The sequence below is a fragment of the Oncorhynchus kisutch genome, linkage group LG27 (genome assembly GCF_002021735.2).
Source record: "Oncorhynchus kisutch isolate 150728-3 linkage group LG27, Okis_V2, whole genome shotgun sequence".
In the NCBI taxonomy this organism is placed as follows: domain Eukaryota; kingdom Metazoa; phylum Chordata; class Actinopteri; order Salmoniformes; family Salmonidae; genus Oncorhynchus; species Oncorhynchus kisutch.
Window position 1 is genome coordinate 1270406 of NC_034200.2, and position 10265 is coordinate 1280670.

A 10265-nucleotide genomic window follows, 5' to 3' on the forward strand; every position below is an offset into this window, starting at 1 on the left:
ATTGTCTCAACATCATCCTTGCATCTGGGAAACTAAGTCAGGGTGTGATTAAGACAACAACCCACATGCAGATAATGACAGGAGCCAGAGTGGCATAAGATGCCCCAATCTGTATGAGGGGGGTTGAACCAACCATGACTGAGCATTGTTAGTGTCAGCTATATACAGTACTCTGCATTTGTGTAAAGGTTAGGTTACTCGGTCCAACACTCAAGGGATGGGGGTCGGCCAGCTTCCTTATTGCAATAATTAATAGATATTAAATTAAGATGATTGTCTGAAGAAGTGACCATCTCTCTTATTACTGAATTTCCACGACACTTGTTAAAAGTTCATTTGTGGAATTTCTTTCCTTCTTAATGCATTTGAGCCAATCAGTTGTGTTGTGACAATGTCACGGCTGGCTGAAGGACTGGACCAAGGTGCAGCATGGTAAGTGTACATTTTCTCTTTATTAAAAATGATGCCGACAAAACAAAGAACAAAACCAAATCGTGAAGCTTTTGGCTATGTTCCCTGAACAAAGTCAAAGTCAACTTCCCACAAAACAGGTGGGGGAAAATGGTACCGAAGTATGGTTCTCAATCAGAGACAACGATAGACAGCTGCCTCTGATTGAGAACCACACCCGGCCAAACACATACAAATAGAAGATCATAGAACATAGAACATAGACTGCCCACCCAAATCACACCCTGACCAAAACAAAATAGACACATACAACGCTTTCCACGGTCTGGGCGTGACAGACAAGGTAGGGGTGGTGTACAGAAGATAGCCCTATTTGGTAAAATACCAAGTCCGTATCATTTCAAGAACAGCTCAAATAAGCAAAGAAAAATAACAGTCCTTCATTACTGTAAGACATGAAGGTCAGTCAAACCGGACATTTTTCAAGAACTTTTAAAGTTTCTTGAAGTGCATTCGCAAGAACCATCAAGCGCTATAATGAAATTGGCTCCCGTGAGGATCGCCACAGGAAAGGAAGACCAAGAGTTACCTCTGCTGCAGAGGATATGTTCAGCCTCAGAAATTGCAGCCCAAATAAATGCTTCACAGAGTTCAGGTAACAGACACATCTCAACATCAACTGTTCAGAGGAGACTGGGTTAATCAGGCCATCATGGTCTAATTGCTGCAAAGAAACCACTGCTAAGACGAAGAGACTTGTTTGGGCCAAGAAACATGATCAGTGTCCACGACATTTGAAAAGGCTGTTGAAATTGCTGTAGCTATGGAAATGGTGACCAAAGATGCAATAGAGTTGCAAAGTAAAATAAATACTGACCTCTTCACAAACTTCCCTGCACAAGTTCACGCAGCAGACAGTGCCCCCGTGTGGCCGGAAAATACAACAGGTGTGAAAGCAGAGGACTGCTGTTTCAAAGACGAAATTTGTCACAAATTCAATAGACGGGGACACATTCAAAGAGCATGCATATGCATGCATATTGCGATATGGGGAGCAAACACAGCAGTTACAGCTGTATCTGATTCCTGGAACAGCCCCCCATTCTAGCTGAACTGACGTGACTTGAAAATGCTCCACACCTCCTTGCCTAAAGAGAAAGGCACAGACCAAAGAAGTATAGAACATTGTTTTCGCTGATCTGATGGGAACAGTAAAAGGGATCACAGCCAAACTCGTACTGCGAGATAATGCATCCCCAATATTATGCAAAGCTAGCAGTTCCATACTCCCTGATACCAAAGGTGGAAGCGGAAATTGATTGGGATCTGACGAAAGTGGACAGAAGCAAATGGGCAGCACCCATTGTTCCTATTGTAAAGAAAGACGGGTCTGTTAGAATGTGTGGGGACTTCCAGGTAACTGTGAATTCAATGTTGCTACAGGAGATTCCTCCCAAACCTTTCAGCAGCACTCCAGCCCCTCAATCAGCTCCTGCAAAAGAATATGACATATTAGTGGACAGAACAGTGTGAACATGGAGGCAAAATGGCTCATCAAATCTGAACAGGTCCTTATGCATTACGACCCTGAACTGCCAGGGAAGTTGACTTGTGATGCGTCCCCGTATGGCTTAGGGGCTTTCAAACACACTGAAAGATGGGTCTGAGAGGCCAGTGGCCTTTGCATCACAAACATTGAATAATGCACTGGCGCGAGTGTGGGGTGTCAATAACTTCCATGCATACTGATATGGGAAGCGTTTCACTCTGGTTTACGGATCACCAGCTGTTGCTTTCCATTTTAGTCCAAAAAAAGTCATTCCGGCAATGACAGGTTACAGCTATACACCTTGTTTCTTGGACAAGATGGTGCAATACTACAGAAAGGGAGGTTAAAGGACACGAGGGACTGTACACGCACAAGCAGGGACCCAGAACTTACCAGATTCAAGTGAGCCCTGACATAACGTGGCGGCGTTACATTAACCAAATGCATTCCACGGAAAACAGCACAACAATCAAGAGAGAACAGGCACAGAGAGATCCTGAGAGTGACACACAGGGAACTGTAGAGGACAGTGGGGCAGTACAGAGACCTTAGGCTGAAATAATGTGTGGATGAATGTGCTGCTATAGCAGAAGCTATAATGGAGCCAGCACACACTGAGGATGTGCAGGAGCCTCCAGACAATCCAAGGCGCCACCAGACCGGCTGGACTTATAGACAAACAAAACAAAAACCAAGACTGTTCAAGTTCAAATCAAAGATGCAAAATAACTACAGCAAGTTCTGGGAAATGTTTCAGTTGTGGTTTGGTAAAAATAACTCTGATTGTATAAGAGATGGGATGTTATGTCCTGATGTCCCCTTTAAGAACGGAGCACCCTTGGTCATGCACAGTGTTGCTTTATGTTATTCTTGTACTGACTAGCGTGAGTAAATGTGAAGCTCCAGCTGACTTACTTGTATTCAGAGTCTTTCTTATCGTATCCATTAGTAATAATCCCTGACGTTTTCTCATGCTCTGTCTCTTGTCTCTCTGCAGCAGACATAATGCGCAATACATGTGGAATATCAAATCACAATATCGAATCACAATACATATAGAATCGTGAGATCCGCAATGCATGTTGTATAGGCACCTAAGTATCGTTATAATATTTTATTGTGAGGTCCCTGGCAATTCCAGCCCTACTACCTATGTATGGCGTACATCTCGATCGAGCAAATTAATAATTGTTTTTACAGAGGATTTACAGAGGATTAAAAAACAACACCATGGTCAAATTGTCATATTAACAAATGTCTTAACAGAGCTGTATCAGGTAACTTTGTCTGCTCTAAGCATACCCGAATACCTGTCCATGGTGCTGAGGGAACAAACAGTATAAACAGTCTTTAAAAGGCAAATATATAGCAGCATTTTCTGATTCAATGGGGGACATTTCACAATTCAATAAAACGGGTATAAACAGTCTTTAAAAGGCATTCAAAAAATATATAGCAGCAAATGCCCAGTTTTTCTTCTCCTTTTCCCAACACGCTGTAAACATTGCAAATATGCAAATATTCTGTACTGCTCGTGAACCATTGTCAACTCTCGTCACGCCAGGCACGTGTGTGTGTGTCCAAATAGGGGCGGCAGGGTAGCCTAGTGGTTAGAGCGTTGGACTAGTAACCGGAAGGTTGCAAGTTCAAACCCCCGAGCTGACAAGGTACAAATCTGTCGTTCTGCCCCTGAACAGGCAGTTAACCCACTGTTCCTAGGCCATCATTGAAAATAAGAATTTGTTCTTAACTGACTTGCCTGGTTAAATAAAGGTAAAAACATTTTTTTTTAAATTAAAATAGTCTGCTACTCTCTACGACTTTAAAAGATGAGAGAACTTGGGGTGTGTGTCCGTGGTTATTGGACAGAGGGACATGGTCCAGCCTATGCCTCAGAAGGCGACCTGTGTGAGGATCTCTCCTATCTTCTTCAGCCAGCCAGTGGAGGACCTGTTTGGACTCAGCACACCACAGCTCCCGGTGACGCAGCTCAGTGTTCTCACAGCGCTTATGTACTTCCTCCTGCTGCTCCTACAGGAGACAGAGAGAGAGAGTAGAGGTGAAATACGCAAGAACACAGAGCCCGCCAAACACATGCAATTCAACTCATGCAAGCTCATTCTCATTTTCGCACGCACGCACGCACGCACGCACGCACACACACACACACACACACACACACACACACACACACACACACACACACACACACACACACACACACACACACACACATCACAAAGTCACCCACCTCTGTGCCGTGTTGCATCTCGAACTGTAGAAGAGGGCCCAGGTGTCTCCCAGGTCAATCTTCACTGTCCTCAGGAACCACTCTGGCCTTAGTAAGCTTACACTCGCTCCAGAACCCCCCCCCCCCACACACACACACACACACGGGCTGTTTACTCATCAAATACTGACTAAGATGTTGAGAGAGAAGAGATAGTGGGCATGTGTTGTGCTGGTAGAGTGAAAACAAGGAAGAAGGAAGGAGTTGGTAAGGATCAGGGTTGGGGTCAACTCCATTTCCATTCCTGTCAATTCAGTTCCAATTCCAATTCTATCCAATGCTTCTCAATTAGGAATATGTGGAATTGCTTTCTGAATTGACTGGAATTGAAATGGAATTAATCCCAACCCTGGTAAGGATAAAGCAAGGAGGAGTTTGTCCTACTGAAGGAATGAAAGCAGAGAGAGGGAGAGTTTGACCTACTGAAGGAATGAAAGCAGAGAGAGGGAGAGTTTGTCCTACTGAAGAAATGAAAGCAGAGAGAGGGAGAGTTTGTCCTACTGAAGGAATGAAAGCAGAGAGAGGGAGAGTTTGACCTACTGAAGAAATGAAAGCAGAGAGAGGGAGAGTTTGTCCTCCTGAAGGAATGAAAGCAGAGAGAGGGAGAGTTTGTCCTACTGAAGAAATGAAAGCAGAGAGAGGGAGAGTTTGTCCTCCTGAAGGAATGAAAGCAGAGAGAGGGAGAGTTTGTCCTACTGAAGAAATGAAAGCAGGGAGAGGGAGAGTTTGACCTACTGAAGGAATGAAAGCAGAGAGAGGGAGAGTTTGTCCTACTGAAGAAATGAAAGCAGGGAGAGGGAGAGTTTGACCTACTGAAGGAATGAAAGCAGGGAGAGGGAGAGTTTGTCCTCCTGAAGAAATGAAAGCAGAGAGAGGGAGAGTTTGTCCTACTGAAGAAATGAAAGCAGGGAGAGGGAGAGTTTGACCTACTGAAGGAATGAAAGCAGAGAGAGGGAGAGTTTGTCCTACTGAAGAAATGAAAGCAGAGAGAGGGAGAGTTTGACCTACTGAAGAAATGAAAGCAGGGAGAGGGAGAGTTTGACCTACTGAAGGAATGAAAGCAGAGAGAGGGAGAGTTTGTCCTACTGAAGAAATGAAAGCAGAGAGAGGGAGAGTTTGACCTACTGAAGAAATGAAAGCAGAGAGAGGGAGAGTTTGACCTACTGAAGGAATGAAAGCAGAGAGAGGGAGAGTTTGTCCTCCTGAAGAAATGAAAGCAGGGAGAGGGAGAGTTTGTCCTACTGAAGAAATGAAAGCAGGGAGAGGGAGAGTTTGACCTACTGAAGGAATGAAAGCAGAGAGAGGGAGAGTTTGTCCTACTGAAGAAATGAAAGCAGGGAGAGGGAGAGTTTGACCTACTGAAGGAATGAAAGCAGGGAGAGGGAGAGTTTGTCCTCCTGAAGAAATGAAAGCAGAGAGAGGGAGAGTTTGTCCTACTGAAGAAATGAAAGCAGGGAGAGGGAGAGTTTGACCTACTGAAGGAATGAAAGCAGAGAGAGGGAGAGTTTGTCCTACTGAAGAAATGAAAGCAGAGAGAGGGAGAGTTTGACCTACTGAAGAAATGAAAGCAGAGAGAGGGAGAGTTTGACCTACTGAAGGAATGAAAGCAGAGAGAGGGAGAGTTTGTCCTCCTGAAGAAATGAAAGCAGGGAGAGGGAGAGTTTGTCCTCCTGAAGAAATGAAAGCAGAGAGAGGGAGAGTTTGTCCTACTGAAGAAATGAAAGCAGGGAGAGGGAGAGTTTGTCCTCCTGAAGAAATGAAAGCAGAGAGAGGGAGAGTTTGACCTACTGAAGGAATGAAAGCAGAGAGAGGGAGCGTTTGTCCTCTTGAAGGAATGAAAGCAGAGAGAGGGAGCGTTTGTCCTCTTGAAGGAATGAAAGCAGAGAGAGGGAGAGTTTGTCCTCTTGAAGGAATGAAAGCAGAGAGAGGGAGAGTTTGTCCTCCTGAAGGAATGAAAGCAGAGGGGGAGAGTTTGACCTACTGAATGAATGAAAGCAGAGTGAGGGAGAGTTTGTCCTCCTGAAGGAATGAAAGCAGAGAGAGGGAGAGTTTGACCTACTGAATGAATGAAAGCAGAGGGAGGGGGAGTTTGACCTACTGAGATAGTACAAAAGGGGAAGGAAGTCATAACTATAACAGTGAAAAGTAGAGGCAAGAGAAGGGGAGATTTTGAGAGAGAAAAATAATGTGTGTTGTTCTTGGCAACGTCGAGCATGATGTGTTCACACTTCATCAGAAGTGTGAACAGGCCCTCAAAAAACACTGCCTCAGCCCACAATATACCTACCACACAGAGAGAGAGAGAGAGAGAGAGAGAGAGAGAGAGACAGAGAGAGAGAGAGAGACAGAGAGACAGAGAGAGAGACAGAGGGAGTATATTAATAAAATACAAACAACTTCAACCTTCTGATATCTGACTAAACTAAACAGAGCAGAGTTAGAGTAAACACAAAGGAATTCTGTTGAAGTTATTGTTCATTATATTCCCTTTATTTACATAACTTTGCCATTATTATTATTTTGGGTTGTCTGCTTACAAAGACTTATATATTAAAAAAGACATTTCACTCAAACAGTGACCAAGCTAACTTGCATTAATACTGATTGGATCAGACTAAAATGACAGAGAATTGCTCTCCATAACATGTTACCTGCTGTGATATACAGTACCAGTCAAACGTTTGAGCACACCTACTCAATCCAGGGTGTTTCTTTATTATTACAACTGTCTACATTGTAGAATAATAGTGAAGACATCAAAACTATAAAATAACACATGTAGTAACCAAAAAAGTGTTAAATCAAAATATATTTGAGATTCTTCAAAGTAGCTACTCTTTCCTTGCCTTGATGACAGCTTTGCACACTCTTGGCATTCTCTCTCCCGGAAGGAATGCATTTCAAATATCAGGTGTGCCTTTTTAAAAGTTCATTTGTGGAATTTCTTTCCTTCTTAATCCGTTTCAGCCAATCAGTTATGTTGTGACAAGGTAGGGGTGGTATACAGAAGATAGCCCTATTTGGTAAAAAAACGGATCCATATTATGGCAAGAACAGCTCAAACAAGCAAAAAGAAACAACAATCCACCATTATTTCAAATTTCAAGAACTTTGAACGTTTCTTCAAGTGCAGTCACAAAAACCATCAAGTGCTATGATGAAACTGGCTCTCATGAGGAGCGCCAGAGGAAAGGAAGACCCAGAGTTACCTCTGCCGCAGAGGATAAGTTCATTAGAGAGTTAACAGCCTCAGAAATTGCAGCCCAAATAAATGCTTCACAGAGTTCAAGTAACAGACACACCTCAATATCAACTGTTCAGAGGAGATTGCGTGAATCAGGCCTTCATGGTCGAATTGCTGCAGAGAAACCACTACTAAAGGACACCAATAAGAAGAAGAGACTTGCTTGGGCCAAGAAACATGAGCAATGGACATTAGACCGGTGGAAATCTGTCCTTTGGATCCAACCGCTGTGTCTTTGTGAGATGCAGAGTAGGTGATGGCTACTCTGCATGGCTCCCACCATGAAGCATAGAGGAGGAGGTGTGATGGTGTGGGGGTGCTTTGCTGATGACACTGTCAATTATTTGTTTAGAATTCAAGGCACACTTAACCAGCATGGGTACCACAGCATTCATTCCATCTGGTTTGCCCTTAGTGGGACTATCATTTGTTTTTCAACAGGACAATGACCCAAAACACACCTCCAGTCTGTGTTAGGGTATTTGACAAAGAAGGAGAGTGACGGAGTGCTGCATCAGATTACCTGGCCTCCACAATCACCTGACCTCAACCCAACTGAAATGGTTTGGGTTTGGGTTGAGTTTGACCTTAGAGTGAAAGAAAAGCAACCAACAAGGGCTCCGGATATGTGGGAACTCCTGCAAGACTGTTGGAAAAGCATTACAGGTGAATTTGTTTGAGAGAATGCCAAGAGTGTGCATTGCTGTCATCAAGGCAAAGGGTGGCTAGTTTGAAGAATCTCAAATATAATATATATATTTTCATCCATGGCTAATTTCGGAAAGGGCCAATGTTAGCCACTGGAGGACAAATACACAATGACATGCAACAATTCAAGTTGTTTCTGTCAATGACGTATTTCTTCGTGATAGGAGTGAAGCCAAATTCAAACTGGCTTCCCTTTACACTTTTTTTTGGTTCACTCAGTTTACCGCAACATTGACTGGCTAATATTTTATACTTTAATTTTATCAAGGGAGGCCAAATGCTCCAATGCATTCAATGCTCCAGGCGACAACAATGTCATACTCTTTATGACCAGACCACATCAGATTGATACACATACAGAGACAGAGGGGCGCTGTTTCGCTGGCTCGGATGCTTTCTCCGATGACATATACTGTATTTAGCCTCTTGCGAATTGAAGGACAATTATGACAACACAGAGAATGACATATTTTCATTATAACATTTATTTGAATGAGTAAGTTAGTTTTATTTCATCCTTCCAGCAGACGATATAGTCCGGACAAAAGCCAGTTGATAGTTCTCAGGTTCTGAAGTTGCTAGCCAAACAGGCTAGTCATTAGTTCTATTGGGTTGTTTTTGACCTGGTTGTTCATTCTATTCATTCTACAGTATTTACAATATTGCTATGCTAAACCAATCATTGGTATGTAACTAGCTATCAGTGGTAAAATGATGACGAGAGACAAGACAAGAACTTTAAGAAATGATGATTTAATAAATAATTTATACTAGGGTAGGGGGCAGCATTCGGAATTTGGGAAGAAAAGCATGCCCAAATTATATGGCCTGCTACACGGGCCCAGAAGATATGATATGCATATAACTGGTAGATATGGATAGACAACACGCTAAAGTTTCCAAAACTGTTAAAATAGTGTGGCATTTTATTTGGCAGGCGAAAATCTGAGAGAAATCCATTCAGGAATTCGTTTTTGTTTTTGTTTTGTATGTTTCTATTCAATGCCATTACAATATCCATTGACGTAGGACTCGATTTGCAGATCCTATGCCTTCCACTAGATATCAACACATATCAGCTTGTAATTCTGATAAATGAGGGAGTAAGACCAGTCTGAATGAGTGGACCCTGACGTGTCACAGAGCTTTTTCATGCACAATCCCGAGAGAGTGCATTTCTTGTTTACCTTTTATATTGATGACGTTATTGTCCGGTTAAAATATTATAGATGATTTAGGCTAAAAACAACCTGAGGATTGAATATATATACAATGTGGATGTTTTTGTCTGCCTGTTTTGACTGCGTTTGAGCCTGTGGATTACTGAAGAAAACAAAACTGAGGTTTTTGGATATAAAGAGACTTTATTGAACAAAATGAATATTCTGATTGCCACCATATGAAGATCATCAAAGGCAAGGGATTAATTTTATCTCTGTTTCTGAGTTTTATAACGCTTCTGCTTGGCTGGTTACTGTCTGTAATAATTTGTCAACTGGGCTAGGTATGCTTTTGCCGAAAAGCATTTTATAAATCTGACATCGTGGTTGGATTAAGAAGAAGTTCATCTTTAACTCTTTAAACCTATGTAAAATATGTTTTGTTTTCGGAATTTTTACAATGAGCATTTCTGTAATTGAATTTGGCGCTCTGCAATCTCACTGGATGTTGGCCAGATGGGACGCTAGCGTCCCACATACCCTAGAGAGGTTAACATCTCTCTCTCTCTCTCTCTCTCTCTCTCTCTCTCTCTCTCTCTCTCTCTCTCTCTCTCTCCTCGTCTCTCTCTCTCTCTCTCTCTCTCTCTCTCTCTCTCTCTCTCTCTCTCTCTCTCTCTCTCTCTCTCATCATCTCCTCTCCTCTCTACTCCTCTCTCTCTCTCTCTCTCTCTTCTACTCTCTCTCTCTCTCTCTCTCTCTCTCCCTCACTCTCTCTCTCTCGTCTCTCTCTCTCTCTCTCTCTTCTCCCCTCTCTCTCTCATCTCATACTCTCTCTCTCTCTCATCTCTCTCTCTCTCTACTCTCCGTCTCTCTTCTCTCTCTCATCTCTCTCTCTGCCTCTCT

At 42.9% G+C, this 10265-nt stretch overlaps 1 pseudogene; it reads right to left on the reverse strand.

Moving 5' to 3' along the window:
* Positions 1–3743: 3743 nt before the first annotated feature.
* Positions 3744–10265, reverse strand: part of LOC109871461 (pre-mRNA-processing factor 6-like) — a 24338-nt pseudogene continuing 17816 nt past the window's right edge.